Here is a 25,608-nt window from a genome sequence, read left to right as displayed (position 1 = left end):
CGTTGCTTTTCTTTTATTGCCATTCGTTTTCTGGCACGTGAAGAACTCCTGCTATTGCAACTTCCAACGTGAGAACATTTCAAATATCGATAGCAATTGACGGGACTATAAACAAGCCTGTGTGGTGTAGTGGTTATTGTGATTAGTTGCCACGCCGGACGCCCGGGATCAATTCCCAGCTGTGCCAGGAAAATGTTAAAAGTAGTATGAGGACTGAAACGGGATCCGCTCAGCCTCGGGAGGTCAATTGAGTAGAAGTGTGTTTGATTCCCACCTCAGCCATCCTAGAAGTTTGTTTCCGTGGTTTCCCATTTCTCCTCCAGGCATATGCCGGGATGGTACCTAACTTAAGGCGACGGCGGCTTCCTTCCCTCTTCCTTGTCTATCGCTTCCAATATTCCCATCCCCCCTCAAGGCCCCTGTTCAGCATAGCAGGTGAGGCCGTCTGGGCGAGGTACATGTCGTCCTTCCCTGTTGTATGACCCGACCCAGAGTCTAGAGCTCCAGGACACTGCCCTTGAGCCGGAAGTTGTGGGATCCCTCGCTGAGTCCGAGGGAATAAAACCGACCCTGGAGGGTAAACAGATTAAGAAGAAGAAGAAGTATAAAAGGTACAGATCTCTGCACATGGTTATTAGGGTATGAAGGGATTGTAGTAAGGATGTAAAGGAGAGGGCATATAAGTCTCTGGTAAGACCCCAACTAGAGTATGGTCCAGTGTATGGGACCCTCACCAGGATTACTTGATTCAAGAACTGGAAAAAATCCTAAGAAAAGCAGCTCGATTTGTTCTGGTTGATTTCCGACAAAAGAGTAGCGTTACAAAAATGTTGCAAAGCTTGGGCTGGGAAGAACTGTTAGAAAGGAGACGAGCTGCTCGATTAAGTGGTATGTTCTGAGCTGTCAGTGGAGAGATGGCGTGGGAGGACATCTGTAGACGAATAAGTTTGAGTGGTGTCTTTAAAAGTAGAAAAGCTCACAATATGAAGATAAAGTTGGAATTCAAGAGGACAAATTGGGAAAAATATTCGTTTATAGGAAGGGGAGTTAGGGATTGGAATAACTTACCAAGGGAAATGTTCAAAAATTTTCCAATTTCTTTGCGATCATTTAAGAAAATGCAAGGAAAACAACAGATAGGGAATCCGCCACCTGGGTGACTGCCCTAAATGCAAATCAATAGTGATTGATTGAGTTACTCCTCTCTAAACATTAGAAAACCAGGATAAGTGGTTGAGAAACTTGAGCTCCTGTTTTCTAAACTAGGCTGGTGCGATGTGGGGTCAGTACGGTGGTTTCAAGCCATCATCCCTGTTTACAGTTGTTTTAATATTCATAATGTCTTTTTACTCCGGTGTAAATAAGAATCCAACTGCACCTGCCGGGAGTCGAACCTGGGCCGCCCGTGTGGCATGCGACCATTCTTCCACTGAACCACGGTACTACGATGGAATTGCTAACATCAAAGGAATATTATGTGTTTTCCTTGACGTTACACCACATTCCGTGCTTATCAGTGACGTTGCATTACTTTGCTGATAACAGATTGTGTACTCATCATCATCTTCATGAAGTTATTTCACTCCCCCCTGTTGGGGAGGCGGGCCACCAGCTGAACGAAGCAGCTCTTTGGCCATTAGATTAAATGATACGTAGCAGAGGAGACACATTGGAGAAAGTATGTGTAGTACATACGTTGAGGACCAAATTGTAGCGGTTGGCGCAGGGGGCCGCCACTCAACAAAAGGCCCCACAGGGCAGACCCGCATCGCACCCACCGGAGCAGACCCCTACTGGGTTGACGTTTATTGAGGGATAAGTATCTCGGACGCGCAGTATCAAAAATAAAATTAGTTACAGTGAATTACTTACTTATTTACGTAAAGTGAGGTGGAACAGTAGATGGGTTCGGGTTGGAGGGTAAGTAAGGAGAAGGTTGGTAATATTGGAACAGGAGGTAATAGAGAGTGGTAGTGATATTAGTGATGGAGGTGGCTAGGAGACGGTGAAGTTCCAGTATCGGGAAGGGCGTAATGGAAATAGGTTGTGGGGAAGCGAAAGTATGGAAGGTTAATGGAGGAGGGGTGGTTGGCCGAGCGATTTGATGAGGAGGAGAAGAGACAGTAGAAGGAGGGCGGCCAGAATGAGGCAGGGAACGCGAGTATTCCACACGATGGTGCCGATGACGGAGACGAAGCCCGGAGATGACCAACTGATGTACGTCGTCATCACAGGGGAGCAGCAAACGGACCATGAAGGTTGGAACTTGGGTATTGTTGATGCAACATACGCATTGGGCCGGAATGCCTGCTGAGTGAATTTCGTGCATGGTGTCTTTTTCCGTGATGGTGGGGTCAACGCCGCGGACTACACAACTCGGTGAGGGAAGGGGATGTGGAGTCGTTCTTATGTTAGCTGGTTGTCCTGCGGAAGCTGACTGAGCCGTAGTGTTGGCGTCTGGGGAGTGGGTTGTCTGTTGCTGAGGGCTAGGTAGTATGGTAGGAAGGGAGGAAGGGGTGGTAGACATAATGGGGGAAGCGTGGTTAGTCGTGGTAAGGACAATCGAAGTATTCAAGAAGCGGGAGCCAGAAGTGGTAGTGGTAGGAGTAGTAGTAGTGGTAGTGACCTGGGTAGACGTGGTGAGGATAGGAGATGTTGACATACGAGATGAACGATATTTGACATGGAGAGGGGGGTCAAGAAGAGGGCGCAATTTCGGTAAAAGACTCTCGGGAGTAGGAATCACTTCGTGTCGGTTGTCAGAGATGAGTGCGCCACTGGTTATTAAGGCGTCCGCTTCAGCTCGTTCCCGGAAGAAAACCGCGACGTCCGGGGAAGGTAGACCAGTAAGTGGGTCTTGAAGCCAAATAATGTCCCGTATCGAAAGTCCGGAGATGGCGATTTCATTGCGGATGAAATAGTCCGAGAGGGAGGTGTCCACGCCTCGGATGACACAGCTGTGCATAGTGTAGAGGAAAGGCGACAGCCAACTAGGCGTCTGCCGATGTGCTTGTTCCTGGGCCGGCTCAGGTAGCGAAGAGAAGTGGGCCACCCAACCGCAAAAAATGGTGAGACGTGACGTATCAGGAGGATCCGACATTGTGTACTCAGCTTCGGGAGGTCAACTCATCGGATGAGTGAGTTTTTAACTGGAGTAGCTTTGAGGGCTCTAACTTGTAGGCCTGTGTTCCTTGTAAAGAGGACCACAGTAACGTCGCTCGGTTATTCTTTAATATTAAATGACGCCAAAGACATAGTCATTACGCAGTAAAGTATCAGAGCATGGGACATAACATACAGTAAAAGAAGTAGGGGGCCGTCTGCTGCCTCTACAGAATCCATCGGCACTGCTATGTGGAGCAAACAGACCGCTTATATTAGGTAAGACTAGCAATCCAAAAACGTCTATTCCGTACCGGTGGTCGTCTAGTGGTTACGATATTGCGTTGTGGCCTCCATAACCCAGGTTCGTATCCTGGTCACAGCTAGCGATTATTTTGACAAGTCTAAATACTGGAATTCTGATACAGTGGTCATTTAATACAAATTATTGACTCTGATTTGGTTTTATTTGTCTTTAACTCGAGGGGGACTGATCGAAGACAGGTTTCTAGCAATTTAGTAAAGTTGTAGACAACTCGTACTCCCTAAATCACTGGCTGGCTCGCTGTCTTACCCAGGATTTCGCTTCTCGTAAATTGCAATTTGAAGAAGGTTGGATCGAATGCCTGCAATATTGGAGCGATTGGCTTACGGTTCCACAAAGAGAGTGAGTGCCTCGTACGTTAGGGTGCTAGATTTCTACACTGAATTTAGGTGGTTCATTCTGATGGCATAGTAGAAGGTAACCATATATGTTATGACATGTGCCGTAGGGATATTCAGCCAGCGCGGTAAACAATTCTTTCTTTCTTTCTTACGGTCCAGGGATCGCTTCTCCCTCGGACTCAGCGAGGGTTCCCATCTCCACCGCCTCAACGGCAATGTCCTGTAGCGTGAGACTTTGGATTGGGTGACAAAACTGTGGAGAAGGGCCAGTGCCTCGCCCAGGCGGCCTTACGTGCAATGCTGTACAAGTGCCTTGTGGGTGTATAGGATAATTGGAAGGGATAGGGAAGGAAGATAGGAGGAAGTGGCTGGGGCTATAAGTTAGGTACTATCACGACATTTGCATTGTGAAGAAGTGTTAAACCACGGAAAACCACTTTGAGGATTGCTGAGGTGGTAATCGAACACACCTTAAGTCACTCGACCACCCGAGCTTGAGTATACACCGCTCCAGCCCTCGTAATACTTTTCAATTTTTGTGGAAGAGGCGGTGGATCGAACTCGTGCCTTAGGGGCCGGCAACTAATCATGATCTACCGCCTTAAGTGCATTGTCCTCGAGCTCTGTGGTGAAGTGTTTATCATGAGTCCGAGGGAAAAGCAAACCTTGTAGGATCAACGGATTAAGAAAAATATATACTAATTAAAGCAATGAGCATTATGACGACATTCAAATATAATCGTATGAAGTTTGCTAGTTGTTTTACGTCGCACCGACACAGATAGGTCTTACGGCGACGATGGAACAGGAAAGGGCTAGGAGTGGGAAGGAAGCGGCCGTGGCCTTAGTTAAGGTACAGCCCCAGCATTTGCCTGGTGTGAAAATGGGAAGTATGAAGTTTGAAAGAAGTATCAAGGGGCGATGAATCGAACCGCGGCTACCCGCGTTGTAGGCAAGAATTCTACCAATGAACTACCGCTGCTACGAATGAACAGCTAACATCAAGATAATATGACGTGTTTTCCTTGATGTTGCAGCACATTCCGTGCTTAACAGTGACGTTGCATTACTTTGCTGATAACAGATTGTGTACTCAACTTCGGGAGGTCAACTCAACGGATGAGTGAGTATTTTAACTGAAATAGCTTTGAGGGCTCTAACTTTTAGGCCTGTGTTCCTTGTAAAGAGGACCACAGTAACGTCGCCCGGTTATTCTTTCATATTAAATGACGATAAAACCATAGTCATTACGCAGTAAAATATCAGAGCGTGGGATATAACATACATTAAGAGAACTAGGGGGCCGTCTGCTGTCTCTACAGAATCCAGCAGCACTGCTAAGTGGAGCAGACAGACAGCTTATATTAGGTAAGACTAGTCGGATAAAAATGTGATTTTGTAGCCGTGATCGTCTAGTGGTTAGGACATTGCGTTGTGGCCGCAATACCCGAGGTTCGAATCCTGGTCACATCAAGCGAATATATATTGACAAATCGAAATAGTGGAATTCTGATACAGCGGTCATTTAATACAAATTATTGACGCTGATTTGGTTTTATTTGTCTTTAACTCAAGGCGGACTGATCGGAGACAGATTTCTAGCATTTGGAAGAGTATGTAAACAACTTGTATTTTTTAAATCACTGCCTGGCTCGCTGCCTTGCCCAGGATGTTAGCGTCTCGTAGCTTGCATTTTGAAGAAGGTTGTTTCGAATGCCTGCAGTATTAGAGCAACGGGCTTACGGGAACCACAAAAAGAGTCAGTGCCTCAGACGTTAGGGTGCTGGATATCTGAACTGAATCTGGTAGGTTCATTCTGCTCGCATAGTTGTAGGTAATCATGCAACTTATGATTAGAGACGAGAACTGTAGGCACTAAGAACAGTTAAAAGAGGCAAGCATGTGGGCACTTAAATGAGCCAAAATAGGCATTTAAATAGGCACTAACAAAATAGGCATGAACAAATTACTTACAAATAATAACACACTCAATTCCTACAAAAGGAATTTACAAGCAACGTTTCAATGTTTTCCGGTAACAATCTTGTTCTCCGCTTATGCATAATGTTTTTGTACTGAGAGAAAGGTCTCTCAACATCACATGAAGTGATTGGACAAAACTTCAACGAAGTCACTTCATCTGGTTTTATTTCGCTGACAGCGGCTGCCTTCACAAAGGTTCGGTCGAACTTCCTCTGACTTCTTCCACAATCCTAAATGACTCCACCACTGGAATGCCAATCATCTCCATTTTGGTAATTCCTCCCGCCAGCTTGTTGAAATTTGAAGATGCTCCGGTTTATGAAGGGGCATATTAGCTCCCAACATCGCAGTGCATAGGTCTGAAGAAAATGGTTGTTGGTCGCTGCCCAAAATGGACTGGTAGAAAGGCTGCGTTAATACAGATTCCTGTACTCGTGTCAGATGCATCGCAGTATTCCTAAGTTGAGCTATGTGGTATTTTTCTCACATTTGATCTGAAAAATAATATAATTGATATAAATTACATTGTCCTTATATCTTAAATTTATACAATTGGGCTAATTGGCAATAATGCTCAGTATATATCGAGCATTTGTTTCATAAAAAAGAACTATTAGAGATGATGTTTCTAGAAGTACAAAACTATAAAGTAGGAATAAGGGAATTAGTAATTTACATGGAAATATGTCCTCAAGGAATTTCAGTTATAATTTGGGAGTATCGTGTCGAGTTCACCGGGTGAAAAATATAATAAATAACACGTAAAACAATAAGGGAGTAGCGTAGAGGAGAGATTCGTCCTTTATGCTTGCCAAGGACCCACCAAGTTGTTCTAGCAGTATGCTTACTTATATAGAAGAATGAAAACAGAGGCATTATAAATCTCAGATTTGTGAACATTTTATTTATTTCTATTCGCCGGCTTTGATCAGGCGGGTCAGCTGTCATGAAGACTATTTTCTGTTGCCTGCAATAGATCCTGCATCATGTGTGCAAACAATGCCGCCACACTCGTTCAAAATTAAAAATCGCGTAATTTGAAATTGTCGTGACATGCAAGCATAACCTTATTGTTGTCACAATTTAGAAAGACTCTAGAGGGGATACTAGAGGGTTGTTAACGTGGGAGCTTAAGCCCCTCAGGCTCGTTTTGCCCCCCCCCCCCACATACAGGACGTCACCAATCCAGACGGACGGATTTTCGCTGGCCTGGTCTTGTAAAGATCGTCTTGGCAACCTAGTAAAACACGCTGTGGCATCGTCCTAGCCGGGCTACATTGGATCTGCAACCTGTGTTTCGCGAAGTCCTAGCGGAAATGTAAGAGAATTCACGATTTTTAAACGGAGTTTTAAAAATTGCATTTCAGTTGTAAACATTTTCACAGGAAATTAATCATCATCATTATCATCATCATCATCTATTTACCCTCCAGGTTCGGCTTTTCCCTCGGACTTGGCGAGGGATCCCACCTCTACCGCCTCAAGGGCAGTGTCCTGGAGTTTCAGACTCTTGGTCGGGGGATACAACTGGGGAGTATGACCAGTACCTCGCCCAGGCGGCCTCACCTGCTATGCTGAACAGGGACCTCGTGGAGGGATGGGAAGATTGGAAGGGATAGGCAAGGAAGAGGGAAGGAAGCGGCCGTGGCCTTAAGCTAGGTACCATCCCGGCATTCGCCTGGAGGAGGAGTGACAAACCACAGAAAACCACTTCCAGGATGGCTGAGGTGGGAATCGAACCCACTTCTACTCAGTTGACCTCCCGAGGCTGAGTGGACCCCGCTCCAGCCCTCGTACCACTTTTCAAATTTCGTGGCAGAGCCGGGAATCGAACCCGGACCTCCGGGGGTGACAGCTAATCACGCTAACCACTACACCACACAGGCGGCCTTCCTTGCTTTAATTATTTATTTTTCTTAATACGAATGTCCTACAAGGTAGGCATTTCGCTCGGTCACCTTCTAAACGCTTCACCACAGAGGCACCATGATACTGCCCTGCACTGCACTGGATCGACCTCGCACCGCCCGGGCGCAACTATTCACGATCTACCGCCACTTCCACGAAAATTGCAGTGTTACGAGGGCTGGAGCGGTGTACCCTTAAACTCGGGTGGTCGACTGAGTTGAGGTGTGTTCGATCCCCACAACAGCATTGCAAAAGTAAATTTCCGTGCTTACACACTTCTTCTAAATTCAAATGCCCTGATAGTACCTAAATGAAGGCCTCGGCCAGTTCGTTCCCTCATCCGTGCCCATCCCTTCCAATCATCCCATACACCATAAGGCACCTGTACAGCAATGACCGTAAGGCCACCTGAGCGGAGCACAGTTAATTCTTCCCAGTTTCGTCACCCTAACCAAGGTGCCACGATCCAGGTCATTATCGTTGAGTCTGTAGAGTGAGAACCTTCAATGAGTCCGAGGGAGAAGCGATCCATGGACGGTAAACAGGCTAAGAAAGAAACTATGAAAGAAATAATCGTTTAACGCGCTGCCAGAGTATCCCTACGGCAGATGTATAAAATATATGGTTACATTCTGCTATGCCACCATAATGCACCACCTAAATTGAGAGTTGAAATCTAGCATCTTAACGTCTGAGGAACTCACTGTCTTCGTGGTTCCGTAAACCCATAGCACTAGTTTTGCAGGCATTCGAGCCAATCTTCTCCAAAATTCAAGCTGCGAGACGCTTACTCCCTTAGCAAGACAGTGAGCCAGCTAGTGATTTAGGGGGATACAAGTAGTCTACAAATTCTCCAAATTGCTAGAAACCTATATGAATATAACTCCTTGAGATACAGACGAGCATAACAAAATCTGAGCTTAATAATTTCTCCTAAATGAGCACTGTATCAGAATTCAGTAATTACAATTGACAAAATCTATTCGCTTGCCGTGACCAGGATTCGAACCAGAGTTATTGCGGCCACAACGCAATGTCCTAACCACTAGACGATCACGGCTACGGTACACACATTTTTAGCTTGCTCGTCTTACCTAATATTTGCGGACTGTTTGCTCCACATAGCAGTGCCGGTCGATTCTGTAGAGGCAGCAGACGGCCCCTACTTCCCTTACCGTATGATTTGTCCCATGCTCTGATACTTTACTGCGTAACGACTATGGCTTTGGCGACATTTCATGTGCAAGAATAACCGGCGACGTTACTACGGTCCTCTTTACAAGGAACTAATGCCTAAAACTTCGAGCCCTCAATGCTATTTTATTTAAGGTACACACTAAAGCGTGGATTCGAACTCCCGAAGCTGAGTACTCAATCTGTTATCAGCAAAGTAATGCAACGTCACTGTTAAGCACGGAATGAGATGCAACTTCAAGGAAAACACGTCATGTTTCCTTGATGTTAGCTATCGGTGACATGGCAACGGTGGTTCAGTGGTAGAATATTCGCCTGCCACGCGGGCAGCCCGGGTTCGATTCCCGGCCGTTGCATAATTATTTTCAACTTCATATTATTATTTCAGTGTTACGACGGCTGGAGCGGTGTACCCTTAATATCGGGTGGTCGACTGAGTTGAGGTGTGTTCGATCCCCATATTAGCATTGCACAAAGTAAATTTCCGTGCTTACACACTAGTGTTGGCTACTGAATGTATGATTCGAAGCAGTGTATCGATTCATCCAAGTGTCCGAGTGAATCGATTCACAGGAACGGCGAGCTCACGGCACATGATTCAGCTTACTCCCAGCGGACAGTGCTGAGTGGCGCACTCACTGGACGTTGACGGGGAGCCGAGCTTCCGCTGCAGCGAGACAGTGAATCAGCTTACTCCCAGCGGACAGTGCTGAGTGGCGCACTCACTGGACGTTGACGGGGAGCCGAGCTTCCGCTGCAGCGAGACAGTGAATCAGTGAATCATGGCACATCGAAAGAATCGTGAACGACCGCGGCTCAGTGAGACACATGATACACACGGCTCCTTATCGGCTCACTGGACACGCGGCGAGCCGAGCTTCCGCTGCAGCGAGACATACAGTGAGCCATGGCACATCGAAAGAATCGTGAACGACCGCGGCTCAGTGAGACACAAGATACACACGGCTCCTTGGCTCACTGCAGCGAGACATACAGTGAGCCATGCTACACTGAAATAATCCTATGCTATAATGGACTCTCGAGCTCAGCTCATTTGAAAATAATACCCATTTGCATTCACTGTCCTCTTCTTACAGGGATGTTTAAATAATAGATGGATTTATTTGCAGTGTTAAAAAGGTAGTCACAACATAATTCTGAAGTAGCTAGTAAGAAGGTAGGCTATTAGGTTATACTGTTTATTAGTTTAATGAATCTTAGTATTATAACTTAGTTGACATTTGACAATTAAACTCGACTCTAGCCTGCCCTATGACTATGAGTCATGCTCATGACCACTCAAACGTCCCTGTTTTATATTGGGAAGAATGGCTCAGTATTCTCTCAGTTCATATGTCACATCGTTGCACAAGACTTCAATCATATGTGGACAGACGCAATAACAGTATGTTGAATCAGAAAACCAGCGGGCTACTGTACATCTCGGGTAGCCTATACAAAATATGACTATGAAAAAAAAAATCCTCAGCTGATAGAAAAATATTTTTAAAAAATGACTGAGCGAGTTGTCGTGCGGTTAATATCGTGTGGCTATGCGCTTGCATTCGGGGGATGGTGGGTTGGAATCCCACCGTCGGCAGCCGTTAAGATGGTTTTTCCGTAGTTTCCCCATTTTCTCACCAGGAAATGCTGGGACTGTACCTTAATTCAGGTCATGGCTGCTACCTTCCTAATCCTAACCTTTCCCACCCTGCGTCACCGGAAACCTTCGATGTATTAGAGTAACTAGAATTTTTTCTAAGAAAGGAGTTCATAGTATGAAGACCAGATGGCAGCTGCGAACGCAGATTTCTGAACATTGACCATAAAATAATCCAGGTCGGTTTATAAAAAAACTTGTTTGGTTTTGTACCGGGCGGTACACCTCTACACCGTTTATTTAAAAGTTGCGCCAGTTGAAACTCCTCTTCTGGAGGAAGGTTGAACTTTATCTATTCTATTAATTCTCTACTTACTCAGAAGATGTCACCACATGGAAAATTTTGAGTTTTTGAACTGTGTCACTTTTGATGTGTTTTTGTTCCGCTTGAAGTAAGAAGTGCGAACTTTCTCTTCTAGAGGACACTACTGAAGATCAACAATAGTGCGACCTAGTGCGAAATCAAAGAACTATTTTGTTGGAGAAATTTTTATTTCAAGAGTTTGTTCTTTGTTAAATTTCTTTCTGTCATGGTTTAAGTTGGCTGTATACCCCTCCTTTTCCCCTTATTTTGGATCTAGCCAATCCCGAATTTCTTTAATTAATTTTCCACCAATAATGTGTTCCTTTTCCTCTATGTAGGGGTTTCTTTTCCCGAACCAATAAAAACTTTGAGGGAGGGTGTTTTATTTCCCCTAACGCCTAGAATCTTCCGCGAGAGGTTATAAACTGCTGATTTTGGGGTCTCCGGGCCACTTCTGTTCCATCTTTCAGTGTATTAAGTACATAGCAGGAGGCGGGAAGCGCCTCTTTCCTCGGCAGCGATCTACTACCAGGTAATGGCCTATTAATATCTTCTTTTCTTGCTAGGTCGGCAGTTTAACTCTCGCGGCGGGTTCGAAGCGTTTTCCATCATGTAACCTTTTCCTTAAATGTAACTACTCTTTTCTTCTATTCTCTTGTAAAGATACATTATGGGATAGAGAGTGCTAACCCTCTCGAGTTCCCACTCACATCGTCTTGAGGTGAACTTATTTTTCTCAACCAATTCTCCCGTAATGTAATGTAAATTGCCATTAAGTCACCTCTGTAGTATGGGATTAGCCCTTGTATTAACGGCCTAGTGCCAAGTAGGTCTTAAGCAAAGTGTATTAGGAGTGCAAGTTCGCCTCCTCTCAAGTTGTATTTTAGAGGTCATGTATTAATCTTTTCTCACCTAATAGACCTCAGTAGGTTGGGTATTTTACCCCTGTGTATATGTCCCTTGAGGACGACTTGAAAGTTGAGTTTGGGGTGGCCCGGGAGAGGCTTAACTTTAAGAGCGAGTGGCTCTTTTCTAAAACTGAGAGTTGTATGCCTCGAGGAGGCTTTGCTGTGTAATTTGGAGCAAGGGCTCCAGGGTTTGAGTGGGGTCTTCTGCCCCTTTTGTTGAAATTGGTATATCGTAAAGTTGAGCTAGTTGCTCAAGAATTGTGTTTTCAGGGCTCGAAGCCCAAATTCTTTAATCCCTGTAATTGTACATTTCAAGTTGTATTTCGGCTACTAAGTACCTGTTCTATTTGTTGTTACCTAATTTTGAAAAGAAAATATAACCTTGTTAAATTTTAAAATTTAATTTCTCTTTAGTAGCTTGAGACCTATTCACCACCCAGCACCTTCTTTCATGCTTAACTACCACAAAAACTCGGTAACAAGTGGTAGCAGAGCGTGGTTGAATGGGTCTCAATTTAGCCCCTTTTGACGGCTAAACATTGCTTTGATTCGAACTCTAATAATTGTCTCAGTTGCTGGAATTTTTTGAGTTTTTCAAAATTGTTCTGTCATCATGCCCGGCCCTCGCGATGTTCTCCTACTTAACTATTTGCGCAAAGAGGAGTTGATATACGAGTTAACTATCAGAAATGTGCAATCTGGAGGCACGGTTGCAATCGACACCAACAAGCTTAGAGAGTCCCTTGATTTGCCCATTTCCATCCCCAATTTGGGAGAGAAAGAAATTGATGATTCTCTTTCCACGATCGTCGAGAATATTACTGGGCTAGCATCTGTAGTCAGCTTTTTTGATGAAAACGATCCGTCTCCTAATCAAATTAAGCGTGTGCAAGGCAGGCTATATCACTTTTCAAATAGAGTTAATGATCTGTTGTCTCTGAAGGTGAATGACGTTCAGAGGAAGCAAGCTAATACGCTCCTTGAAACTATCTCTGAATTGTCTAGTAAAGTCACTCAATTGTTAACTGGGGAAGTTCCTCCCAAATCTGATCAGCCCACCGTTGTGAATGTAAGTAGTGAGGAAGATCCTGCTAAGGGAGAAGGCAATAGGATAACCGTTGCTGCTCAAACTATCTCTGCCCCATTGGACAACGAGTCTGAACGCCGCACATCGTTGAACAATGTACGTGCTGAATTAACTTCCTTGCCATTGAAACCTTTACCTACTATGTCGCCCGGGTTTAGCAGCTTGCCGCATCCATTGGCAATGTTGCTCAGAGGTATATCCAAGTTTTCCGTTAATACCACCAGTGACGTAATTTCATTTTTAAGATTTCTAGTGGAATTTCAGGATCATGCTCTTGTTTTTTCTCTTTCGCCATGTCAAATTTTGCAAATTATCTATCCGTATGCTATTGGTATTCTCTCTGATAAAATCGTAAGAGCCATTGCCGAGCAATCATCTATTGAGGATTTCCATGCCCATTTGCTAGCTAACTTCATCCCGGCTAGGGCCAGGTCCTCCCTGATTCAGAAGTACTATTACCGTGTACAGCGCTTGGATGAAAACTTGGCTGACTTCATCCAAGACATTAAGTTTTATACTAGGGTGTTTGCTCTTCACTTCCCTGAGGATCAAATTGTACAAGCTATTGTGGAAGGTATTTCACCATCCTATAGGTCATATTTGTGTTTCGCGGCGTGCCCGCAAACGTTCTCGGAACTTGAAGCATTGGCAGTCTCAGCGGAAGGAGTTAGATACGCCGATTCTTTGCGTGTCGCGAAAGAACCCCCGCCTTCCTTTAGTAACACTCGGCCTCCACCTCGCCGACCAGTCAATCCCCGTAAATGTTATGCTTGCGGGTCGCCTGACCATCTGCGGAATAAGTGTCCTCTGATCAAGTCAAGTGGGACAAGGAATGGAGCAGGGTCATCACAAGGCTGTTTTAAGTGTGGGGCCTTCTCACATATCGCCAAGAATTGCCCAAATTCAAATAGCACCCCCTCCTGCTCAACTTCTGGTGCAAATTCCAGCTATGCCAATAATAAAAAGTGACTAGTGGCGTCGGCTGAGCCGACTAATCCATCTTCCCGAGACTCAGCCCCTAGTAAACAGGTTGTAAATGCAGAGAACGACCAGCCTTCAAATTCATCGTTTGAATGCCCTAAAGAGTGTCTTAGGATTGCGGCGGATACCCCCGCACCTGTTCCTTTTCTTAAGATTGAGTTAAATAACGAGCCTATAACAGCTCTCTTAGATTCAGGCAGTGTTTGTTCCATTATTTCGGCTGATTGGTATTCTAAATTGAAATCTGTTTGTAAACTCCCTGACTATGTCTCTTCTCCTGTTCAATACGTTTCGGCTAATTCATCTCCATTAGAAATTCTAGGTTCCTTACTGGTCAAAATTCGTGTTTTTAAGTTTACATGGAAAGTTAAATTGTTTGTGGCTAAGCACTTGTCTTGCCCCATTATATTGGGAGCTGACTTTATTTCTCACACTGGTCTTGTGCTCGATCTGCAGTCTAGGTCGTGCACATTCAAATTTGCTTCTAGTTGTAAAATCCCACTATTAAAGTGTAATTCTGTGTCATGTTCATCTATTTCGCCTACCCAGGATGAGATGTTGTTAGACCTTAGACATCTACCTGAGGAGCAGGCTGATAGTATTCGCAAACTGTGTCAGTCGTTTCCCGAGGTGTTCTCTGATACTCTTGGTGTTACTGACCTTATTGAATACAAAATTGAGGTCACGGATTCTATTCCTGTCCGTTTTCCACCGTATAGGCTATCTCCACCTAAAATGAAGGCTCTGAAAGAAATCATCGATCAGATGTTGAAGGATGGTATTATTAGGCCCTCTAAGTCAGCGTATTCTTCGCCTATTTTTCTAGTACCGAAACCTCAAGGAGGCTTCAGGCCTGTCATTGATTACAGGGCTCTCAATCGGAAGGTGGTGTTGCAATCTGTGCCCCTTCCCGACCTTCATTCTTGCTTTTCATGGTTTCGTAAGGCCAAGTTCTTCACCATCTTGGACTTGAATCAGGCCTATAATCAAATTCCCCTTGCCGAAGAGTCTAAACATCTTACAGCGTTTGCCACGGACTGGAATTTATATGAATACAACCGCGTGCCTTTCGGGCTCCCCACGGGGGCAGCGGTGCTCACTAGGCTACTAGATAGGGTCTTCTCCGACATCAAATTTGAGTACTTATATCACTACTTGGATGATGTCGTCGTATTTTCCGAAACCTTTGAAGAACATCTAGATCATTTGCGAGAAGTTCTCAATCGCCTTCGTAAGGCTGGGTTAACTGTTAAGTTGTCCAAGGTTGCCTTTGCTAAGCCCTCTATGTCATTCCTAGGGCATATTGTGTCATCTGATGGTGTAGCAGTCGATCATTCTAGAACACAGGCCATCCGTGATTTTAAACCTCCCAAGGACATTAAAGGTATCGCCAGGTTCATTGGCATGGTGAATTTCTTCAGGAAGTTCATTCCTAATTTTGCTAATAGAGCGGCGCCCTTAAACCTTCTTCGTAGGAAAGGCATCAAATTCGAGTGGGGACCTTCTCAACAAGCCGCTTTCGAAGATCTTAAATTAGCTCTCTGTAATGCCCCTGTACTTGCTATGCCTGATTTCTCGAAGAAATTCATCGTCCAAACGGACGCGTCGTCGTCAGCTGTAGCTGCAGTCCTTCTTCAAGAGACTGAACTAGGGAGGCGTCCCATCGCCTATGCATCTAGGACTCTATCGGTTCAAGAAGCAAAGTACTCCATATATGAGCTTGAAGGTTTGGCAGTCTTATTCGCCTTAGAAAAGTTCCGTCTCTATCTGGAACACGTCAAATTCGATCTGGAGACAGATAATCAAGCCTTAAGCTGGGTCTTAGGTAGGCCGCGTCGTACAGGTCGTATAGCCCGTTGGGCCATCCGTATTTCTGCCTTCCAATTCGATGTACGGCATATCAGAGGTACTGAAAATGTGGTTGCTGATGGACTCAGCCGTATGTTTTCAAACGACGTTGAGAACCATGAACCGGTCGACCGTTCATCTCCTCCCGAGTCCACACTATTTGATGTTAATGCCATTTTAACTGATGCCCCCATGCTCTTTAGGGATATCGAGAAATACCAACGTGAAGATCCGACGCTGGCTCCGATAATGGAAACCCTTTCTTCTGGGGAGCATGTCGTCCCTTATGTTCTGAGGAATGGTGTTTTATGTTGCCCTTCGAGGCATGACAAGATGATGAAAGTTGTCGTTCCAGCTGTTCTCGTGCCTATGATCTTCAAATACTATCATGAGACCCCATTGGGGGGGCATCTGGGTATCTTTAAAACTCGTGAAAAGATTCGTGAAATGTTCATCTGGAAAGGTATGGACGGTGAAATTCGGGAACTTGTAAAAGCTTGTAAATCTTGTTTGATCAGTAAACCCACCATGTCCACTAAAGTAGGCCTTTTGTCTTCTCATCAAGCGTCGCGCCCCATGGAACGCCTGTATATCGATTATGTGGGACCCTTCCCCCAGTCAAAGGGTAATGCCAACAAGTTTATCTTTGTATGTGTAGATGGTTTTACTAGATTTTCCTGGTTATTTCCGACTAAGCTGGCTACCGCTCAGTCCACCATTACCTGCTTAAATTCTATTTTTGCTTCTTTTGGTCCGTGTCAATATATCGTATCTGATAATGCTAAGGCTTTTACATCTAATTTATTTCGTAAATTCTGTTTTGACTTATCAATATCTCATGTAACTACTTCTGCTTATTACCCGCAACCATCTCTGGCTGAACGAGTTAACCGTAATCTCAGGTCCGCACTCATTGCCTATCATCATGAAGATCCTTCCAGGTGGGACACGTCCCTGCATTGGATAGCTTTTGCTTTGAATTCGGCGGTTCATGAATCTCACAAGTTTACTCCAGCTTCCTTGATGTTCAAGTTTGTTCCCAACTCGCCGCTCTCTAACCTCTGGTCTTTGAATGACATTCTACCCGAGACAATAGATCCGGATAACATTAAAGATCTTTGGAAGAAGGCTAAAGCCAATCTTAAAGTGTCTCATGAAAAGGTTAGGGAAAGGTATGATCGTGGACGGAGACCCACCACTTTGAAGGTGGGTGACCAGGTTATGGTCAAAAATTTTGTTCCCGCGGGCAAGCTTGCCCCCAGATTTCATGGGCCTTGTATCATTCTCGATTTTCTTACGCCGGTTACCTTATTGTTAAGTAATCCAGCCACCGAGAGGATATTTAGAGTTCACCTGTCCCAGGTGAAACCGGTGTAATTTCTGTGTTAACTTGCTTCATAGTATTTTGAAAGGATATGAAGGTTATATTTTTTTTTTGAGTTTCACTTTTAAGGCATTCTGCCCCTTCTGTAATATTTTGGTTTTAGATGTAAGCCTTATGTAAAACCTGCCCCGACCCGTTAAACTGCCATCCTGTTCTTGCCACGGCCATTACCACGCTCCCGTCTCCTGCTCCACCTTACACTGTGGCTTCATAATAGTAAATGCCATAGATATCTACACGCCGCTGGCCCCTCAACCTCTCCACAAGCCTGTACCCTCAAAGAAGATGATTGTCCAACACAATTCTGCCGCCTAGCTTTAATGTTTCAGCGCCCCCGCAGCCGCGCAGCGCCGTGCAGCGACTGGGGAGGGGGATGGGCCCCCTCCTCTCCAGCGAGGACGACATGTGCACGGCGAGCCGGAGCTCACCTCCCGGCCAAGGCTGATGTGCGGCGCACGACCTGCTACATGCCCGCAGCCTGTATCTGTTCACCGCGGGCGCGGCGTACTTCAACACCTCTGCTCCCCTCATAGTGCGGGCGAGCGGTATCTCAGGGTACTTGAGGGGTCCGAGCGGCCCCCGTTGGACGCAAGCTGCAATGGCCGGTCCGGCCATTCGACTCAATCTACATCAACTACATGGACAGTCACCTTAAGCGATAACTACATATGGGAATTTAACAACAATATTTGGTGGACATTGCAAAACTTTTCTTCACTTTTAAGCATTAAAGGTTTATCTTCAGAAATTCAATTACTACAACAGAAAAACTTTACTGCACCTGCAACAACAAAATTTTGAAATTGTAACCAACCAAATTACTAAAATCTTATAAATGCTTCCGCAATTAATCTTAATACACACATCAAAACTTGGACCTTATTTTGGAAACAAAGCTTATGTTCTTCTGTGTTACCCCTTGGAGGAACTTTTGGGGGGGGAGGTCTGTACCGGGCGGTACACCTCTACACCGTTTATTTAAAAGTTGCGCCAGTTGAAACTCCTCTTCTGGAGGAAGGTTGAACTTTATCTATTCTATTAATTCTCTACTTACTCAGAAGATGTCACCACATGGAAAATTTTGAGTTTTTGAACTGTGTCACTTTTGATGTGTTTTTGTTCCGCTTGAAGTAAGAAGTGCGAACTTTCTCTTCTAGAGGACACTACTGAAGATCAACAATAGTGCGACCTAGTGCGAAATCAAAGAACTATTTTGTTGGAGAAATTTTTATTTCAAGAGTTTGTTCTTTGTTAAATTTCTTTCTGTCATGGTTTAAGTTGGCTGTATACCCCTCCTTTTCCCCTTATTTTGGATCTAGCCAATCCCGAATTTCTTTAATTAATTTTCCACCAATAATGTGTTCCTTTTCCTCTATGTAGGGGTTTCTTTTCCCGAACCAATAAAAACTTTGAGGGAGGGTGTTTTATTTCCCCTAACGCCTAGAATCTTCCGCGAGAGGTTATAAACTGCTGATTTTGGGGTCTCCGGGCCACTTCTGTTCCATCTTTCAGTGTATTAAGTACATAGCAGGAGGCGGGAAGCGCCTCTTTCCTCGGCAGCGATCTACTACCAGGTAATGGCCTATTAATATCTTCTTTTCTTGCTAGGTCGGCAGTTTAACTCTCGCGGCGGGTTCGAAGCGTTTTCCATCATGTAACCTTTTCCTTAAATGTAACTACTCTTTTCTTCTATTCTCTTGTAAAGATACATTATGGGATAGAGAGTGCTAACCCTCTCGAGTTCCCACTCACATCGTCTTGAGGTGAACTTATTTTTCTCAACCAATTCTCCCGTAATGTAATGTAAATTGCCATTAAGTCACCTCTGTAGTATGGGATTAGCCCTTGTATTAACGGCCTAGTGCCAAGTAGGTCTTAAGCAAAGTGTATTAGGAGTGCAAGTTCGCCTCCTCTCAAGTTGTATTTTAGAGGTCATGTATTAATCTTTTCTCACCTAATAGACCTCAGTAGGTTGGGTATTTTACCCCTGTGTATATGTCCCTTGAGGACGACTTGAAAGTTGAGTTTGGGGTGGCCCGGGAGAGGCTTAACTTTAAGAGCGAGTGGCTCTTTTCTAAAACTGAGAGTTGTATGCCTCGAGGAGGCTTTGCTGTGTAATTTGGAGCAAGGGCTCCAGGGTTTGAGTGGGGTCTTCTGCCCCTTTTGTTGAAATTGGTATATCGTAAAGTTGAGCTAGTTGCTCAAGAATTGTGTTTTCAGGGCTCGAAGCCCAAATTCTTTAATCCCTGTAATTGTACATTTCAAGTTGTATTTCGGCTACTAAGTACCTGTTCTATTTGTTGTTACCTAATTTTGAAAAGAAAATATAACCTTGTTAAATTTTAAAATTTAATTTCTCTTTAGTAGCTTGAGACCTATTCACCACCCAGCACCTTCTTTCATGCTTAACTACCACAAAAACTCGGTAACAGGTTTAATCGTATTAGAGTAACTAGCATTTTTTCTAAGAAAGGAGTTCAGAGTATGAAGACCAGATGGCAGCTGCGAGCACTGAATGCTGTTGCTGCTGTCTTACCAGCACATACTACACAGATGCAGTAGGAGCGGTGACCAATGAGCCGTGAATCGGATCACTGTATCGATTCAGTAACGTGAACGGAATCAAATGAATCGATTCAGTAAAATGAATCGAATGTCCCATCACTATTACACACTTCTTCTAAATTCAAATGCCCTGATAGTACCTAAATGAAGGCCTCGGCCAGTTCGTTCCCTCATCCGTGCCCATCCCTTCCAATCATCCCATACACCATAAGGCACGTGTACAGCAATGACCGTAAGGCCACCTGGGCGGAGCACAGTTAATTCTTCCCAGTTTCGTCACCCTAACCAGGGTGCCACGATCCAGGTCATTATCGTTGAGTCTGTAGAGTGAGAACCTTCAATGAGTCCGAGGGAGAAGCGATCTATGGACGGTAAACAGGCTAAGAAAGAAAGAAAGAAACTAAGGAGGAAATAATCGTTTAACGCGCTGCCAGAATATCCCTACGGCAGATGTATAAAATATATGATTACATTCTGCAATGTCACCACAATGCACCACCTAAGTTGAGGGTTGAAATCTAGCATCTTAACGTCTGAGGACCTCACTGTCTTTGTGGTTCCGTAAGCCCATAGCTCTAGTTTTGCAGGCATTCAAGCCAATCTTCTCCAAAATTCAAGCTGCGAGACGCTCACTCCCTTAGTAAGACAGTGAGCCAGCTAGTGATTTACGGGGATACAAGTAGTCTAAAAATTCTCCAAATTGCTAGAAACCTACATGAATCTACCTCCTTGAGATGCAGACGAATATAACAAAATCTGAGCGTTAATAATTTGTCCTAAATAAGCACTGTATCAGAATTCAGTAATTACAATTGACAAAATCTGTTCGCTTGCCGTGACCAGGATTCGAACCTGGGTTATTGCGGCCATGAAGCAATGCCCTAACCACCAGACGATCACGGCTACGGTAAACACATTTTCACTTGCTAGTCTTACCTAATATATGCGGTCTGTTTGCTCCCCATAACAGTGCCGGTGGATTCTGCAGAGGTAGCAGACGGCCCCTACTTCCCTTACCGTATGATTTGCCCCATGCTCTGATACTTTACTGCGTAACGACTATGGCTTTGGCGACATTTAATGTGCAAGAATACCTGGCGACGTTAATACGGTCCTCTTTACAAGGAACTAATGCCTAAAACTTCGAGCCCTCAATGCTATGTCAGTTAACGCACACACTAAAGCGTGGATTTGAACTCTCGAAGCTGAGTACACAATCTGTTATCAGCAAAGTACTGCAACGTCACTGTTAAGCACGGTATGTGATGCATCTTCAAGGAAAACACGTCATGTTTACTTGGTGTTAACTATCCGCGACATGGCAACGGTGGTTCAGTGGTAGAATGCTAGCCTGCCACGCGGGCGGCCCGGGATCGATTCCCGGCCGCTGCGTGTTTATATTCAACTTCATATTATTATTTTTCAATCTCCTCCTAATGCTCCTTGCCTTAAATATTTATTTTTCTTAAAAATAATGTCCTACAAGGTCGGCATTTCGCTCGGTCACCTTCTAAACGCTTCACCACAGAGGCAACCTGACACTGCCCTGCACTGCACTGGATCGACCCCGCACCCCCCGGGCGCAACTATTCACGATCTACCGCCACTTCCACGAAAATTGCAATGTTACGAGGGCTGGAGCGGTGTACCCTTATTCCCGGGTGGTCGACTGAGTTGAGGTGTGTTCGATCCCCACAACAGCATTGCACAAAGAAAATTTCCGAGCTTACATACTTCTTCTAAATTCAAATGCCCTGATAGTACCTAAATGAAGGCCTCGGCCACTTCGTTCCCTTATCAGTGCCCATCCCTTCCGATCATACCATACACCATATGGCACGTGTACAGCAATGACCGTAAGGCCACCTGGGCGGAGCACAGTTAATTCTTCCCAGTTTCGTCACCCTAACAAAGGTGCCACGATCCAGGTCATTATCGTTGAGTCTGTAGAGTGAGAACCTTCAATGAGTCCGAGGAAGAAGCGATCTATGGACGGTAAACAGGCTAAGAAAGAAAGAAAGAAACTAAGGAGGAAATAATCGTTTAACGCGCTGCCAGATTATCCCTACGGCAGATGTATAAAATATATGATTACATTCTGCAATGTCACCACAATGCACCACCTAAATTGAGGGTGAAATCTAACATTATAACGTCTGAGGAACGCACTGTCTTTGTGGTTCGTAAGCCCATAACTCTAGTTTTGCAGGCCTTCGAGCCAACCTTCTTCAAAATTCAAACTGCGAGACGCTTACTCCCTTAGCAAGACAGTGAGCCAGCTAGTGATTTAGGGGGATACAAGTAGTCTACAAATTCTCCAAATTGCTAGAAACCTACATGAATCTAGCTCCTTGAGATACAGACGAATATAACAAAATCTGAGCGTTAATAATTTGTCCTAAATGAGCACTGTCTCAGAATTCAGTAATTACAATTGGCAAAATCTGTTCACTTGAAGTGACCAGGATTCGAACCTGGGTTATTGCGGCCACAACGCAACGTCCTAACCACTGGACGATCACGGCTACGGTAAACACATTTTTTTTGCTGTTAGTCTTACCTAATATAAGCGGTTTGTTTGCTCCACATAGCAGTGCCGGTGGATTCTGTAGAGGCAGCAGACGGCCCCTACTTCCCTTACCGTATGATTTGTCCCATGCTTTGATACATTACTGCGTAACGACTATAGCTTTGGCGACATTTAATGTGCAAGAATACCTGGCGACGTTACTACGGTCCTTCTTACAAGGAAATAATCCCTAAAACTTCGAGCCCTCAATGCTATTTCAGTTAACGCACACACTAAAGCGTGGATTTGAACTCCCGAAGCTGAGTACACAATCTGGTATCAGCAAAGTACTGCAACGTCACTGTTAAGCACGGTATGTGATGCAACTTCAAGGAAAACACGTCATGTTTACTTGATGTTAGCTATCCGTGACATGGCAACGGTGGATCAGTGGTAGAATGCTAGCCTGCCACGCGGGCGGCCCGGGATCGATTCCCGGCCGCTGCGTGTATATTTTCAACTTCATATTATTATTTTTCAATCTCCTCCTAATGCTCCTTGCTTTAATTATTTATTTTTCTTAAAAAGAATGTCCTACAAGGTCGGCATTTCGCTCGGTCACCTTCTAAACGCTTCACCACAGAGGCACCCTGACACTGTCCTGCACTGCACTGGATCGACCTCGCACCCCCCGGGCGCAACTATTCACGATCTACCGCCACTTCCACGAAAATCGCAGTGTTACGACGGCTGGAGCGGTGTACCCTTATTCTCGGGTGGTCGACTGAGTTGAAGTGTGTTCGATCCCCACAACAGCATTGCACAAAGTAAATTTCGGTGCTTACATACTTCTTCTAAATTCAAATGCCCTGATAGTACCTAAATGAAGGCCTCGGCTACTTCGTTCCCTTATCCGTGCCCATCCCTTCCGATCATACCATACACCATAAGGCACGTGTACAGCAATGACCGTAAGGCCATCTGGGCGGAGCACAGTTAATTCTTCCCAGTTTCGTCACCCTAACAAAGGTGCCACGATCCAGGTCATTATCGTTGAGTCTGTAGAGTGAGAACCTTCAATGAGTCGGAGGAAGAAGCGATCTATGGACGGTAAACAGGCTAAGAAAGAAAGAAAGAAACTAAGGAGGAAATAATCGTTTAACGCGCTGCCAGATTATCCCTACGGCAGATGTATAAAATATATGATTACATTCTGCAATGTCACCACAATGCACCACCTAAATTGAGGGTGAAATCTAGCATCTTAACGTTTGAGGAACTCACTGTCTTTGTGGTTCTCTAAGCCCATAACTCTAGTTTTGCAGGCATTCGAGCCAATATTCTCCAAAATTCAAGCTGCGAGACGCTTACTCCCATAGCATGACAGTGAGCCAGCTAGTGATTTAGGGGGATACAAGTAGTCTACAAATTCTCCAAATTCCTAGAAACCTACATGAATCTAACTCCTTGAGATACAGACGAATATAACAAAATCTGAGCGTTAATAATTTGTCCTAAATGAGCACTGTATCAGAATTCAGTAATTACAATTGACAATATCTGTTCGCTTGCCGTGACCAGGATTCGAACCTGGGTTATTGCGGCCACAACGCAATGTCCTAACCACTAGACGATCACGGCTACGGTAAAGAAATTTTCCTGCGGTTAGTCTTACCTAATATAAGCGGTTTGTTTGCTCCACATAGCAGTCCCGGTGGATTCTGTAGAGGCAGCAGACGGCCCCTACTTCCCTTACCGTATGATTTGTCCCATGCTCTGACACTTTACTGCGTAACGACTATGGCTTTGGCGACATTTAATGTGCAAGAATACACGGCGACGTTACTATGGTCCTCTTTTCAAGGAACTAATGCCTAAAACTTCGAGCCCTCAATGCTATTTCAGTTAACGCACACACTCAAGCGTGGATTTGAACTCCCGAAGCTGAGTACACAATCTGTTATCAGCAAAGTACTATAACGTCACTGTTAAGCACGGTATGTGATGCAACTTCAAGGAAAACACGTCATGTTTACTTGATGTTAGCTATCCGAGACATGGCAACGGTGGTTCAGTGGTAGAATGCTAGCCTGCCACGCGTGCGGCCCTTGTTCTATTCCCGGCGGTTCCATATTTATTTTCAACTTGATATCATTATTTTTCAATCTCCTCCTAATGCTCCTTGCTTTAATTATTTGTTTTTCTTAATACGAAATTCTTACAAGGTTGGCATTTCGCTCGGTCACCTTCTAAACGCTTCACCACAGAGGCACCATGACACTGCCCTGCACTGCACTGGATCGACCTCGCACCCCCCGGGCGCAACTATTCACGATCTACCGCCACTTCCACGAAAATCGCAGTGTTACGACGGCTGGAGCGGTGTACCCTTATTCTCGGGTGGTCGACTGAGTTGAAGTGTGTTCGATCCCCACAACAGCATTGCACAAAGTAAATTTCGGTGCTTACATACTTCTTCTAAATTCAAATGCCCTGATAGTACCTAAATGAAGGCCTCGGCTACTTCGTTCCCTTATCCGTGCCCATCCCTTCCGATCATACCATACACCATAAGGCACGTGTACAGCAATGACCGTAAGGCCATCTGGGCGGAGCACAGTTAATTCTTCCCAGTTTCGTCACCCTAACAAAGGTGCCACGATCCAGGTCATTATCGTTGAGTCTGTAGAGTGAGAACCTTCAATGAGTCCGAGAGAGAAGCGATCTATGGACGGTAAACAGGCTAAGAAAGAAACAAAGAAACTAAGAAGTAAATAATCGTTTAACGCGCTGCCAGAATATCCCTACGGCACATGTATAAAATATATGGTTACATTCTGCTATGCCACCACAATGCACCACCTAAATTGAGTGTTGAAATCTAGCATCTTAACGTCTGAGGAATTCACTGTCTTTGTGGTTCCGTAAGCCCATAACTCTAGTTTTGCAGGCATTCGAGCCAATCTTCTCCAAAATTCAAGCTGCGAGACGCTTACTCCCTTAGCAAGACAGTGAGCCAAATAGTGAGATAGGGGGATACAGGTAGTCTACAAATTCTACAAATTGCTAGAAACCTACATGAATCTAACTCCTTGAGATACAGACGAATATAACAAAATCTGAGCGTTTAAAATTTGTCCTAAATGAGCACTGTATCAGAATTCAGTAATTACAATTGACAAATTCTGTTCGCTTGCCGTGACCAGGATTCGAACCTGGGTTATTGCGGCCACAACGCAATGTCCTAACCACTAGACGATCACGGCTACGGTAAACACATGTTTTTTTCCTGTTATTATTACCTAATATAAGCGGTTTGTTTGCTCCACATAGCAGTGCCGGTGGATTCTGTAGAGGCAGCAGACGCCCCCTACTTCCCTTACCGTATGATTTGTCCCATGCTCTGATACTTTACTGCGTAACGAGTATGGCTTTGGCGACATTTAATGTGCAAGAATACCCGGCGACGGTACTACGGTCCTCTTTACAAGGAACTAATGCCTAAAACT

General features: G+C 44.8%; 5 non-coding genes across 5 annotated transcripts; 2 read left to right on the top strand and 3 right to left on the bottom strand.

The window, feature by feature from the left end:
• Positions 1-8,647: 8,647 nt before the first annotated feature.
• Positions 8,648-8,719, bottom strand: TRNAH-GUG (transfer RNA histidin (anticodon GUG)). The gene has a single exon. It is a non-coding gene; the product is annotated as a tRNA-His (tRNA).
• A 419-nt stretch (positions 8,720-9,138) lies between these two features.
• On the top strand, positions 9,139-9,209 carry TRNAG-GCC (transfer RNA glycine (anticodon GCC)). Its single transcript has one exon. It is a non-coding gene; the product is annotated as a tRNA-Gly (tRNA).
• An 11,702-nt stretch (positions 9,210-20,911) lies between these two features.
• TRNAG-GCC (transfer RNA glycine (anticodon GCC)) lies at positions 20,912-20,982 on the top strand. The gene has a single exon. It is a non-coding gene; the product is annotated as a tRNA-Gly (tRNA).
• A 2,686-nt stretch (positions 20,983-23,668) lies between these two features.
• On the bottom strand, positions 23,669-23,740 carry TRNAH-GUG (transfer RNA histidin (anticodon GUG)). The gene has a single exon. It is a non-coding gene; the product is annotated as a tRNA-His (tRNA).
• Positions 23,741-25,293: 1,553 nt separating this feature from the next.
• Positions 25,294-25,365, bottom strand: TRNAH-GUG (transfer RNA histidin (anticodon GUG)). Its single transcript has one exon. It is a non-coding gene; the product is annotated as a tRNA-His (tRNA).
• Positions 25,366-25,608: the final 243 nt, after the last annotated feature.

The sequence above is a fragment of the Anabrus simplex genome, chromosome 1 (genome assembly GCF_040414725.1).
Source record: "Anabrus simplex isolate iqAnaSimp1 chromosome 1, ASM4041472v1, whole genome shotgun sequence".
Lineage (NCBI taxonomy): Eukaryota > Metazoa > Arthropoda > Insecta > Orthoptera > Tettigoniidae > Anabrus > Anabrus simplex.
The sequence above is the reverse complement of the archived record's forward strand: the minus strand, read 5'-3'. Positions and strand labels throughout refer to the sequence as shown.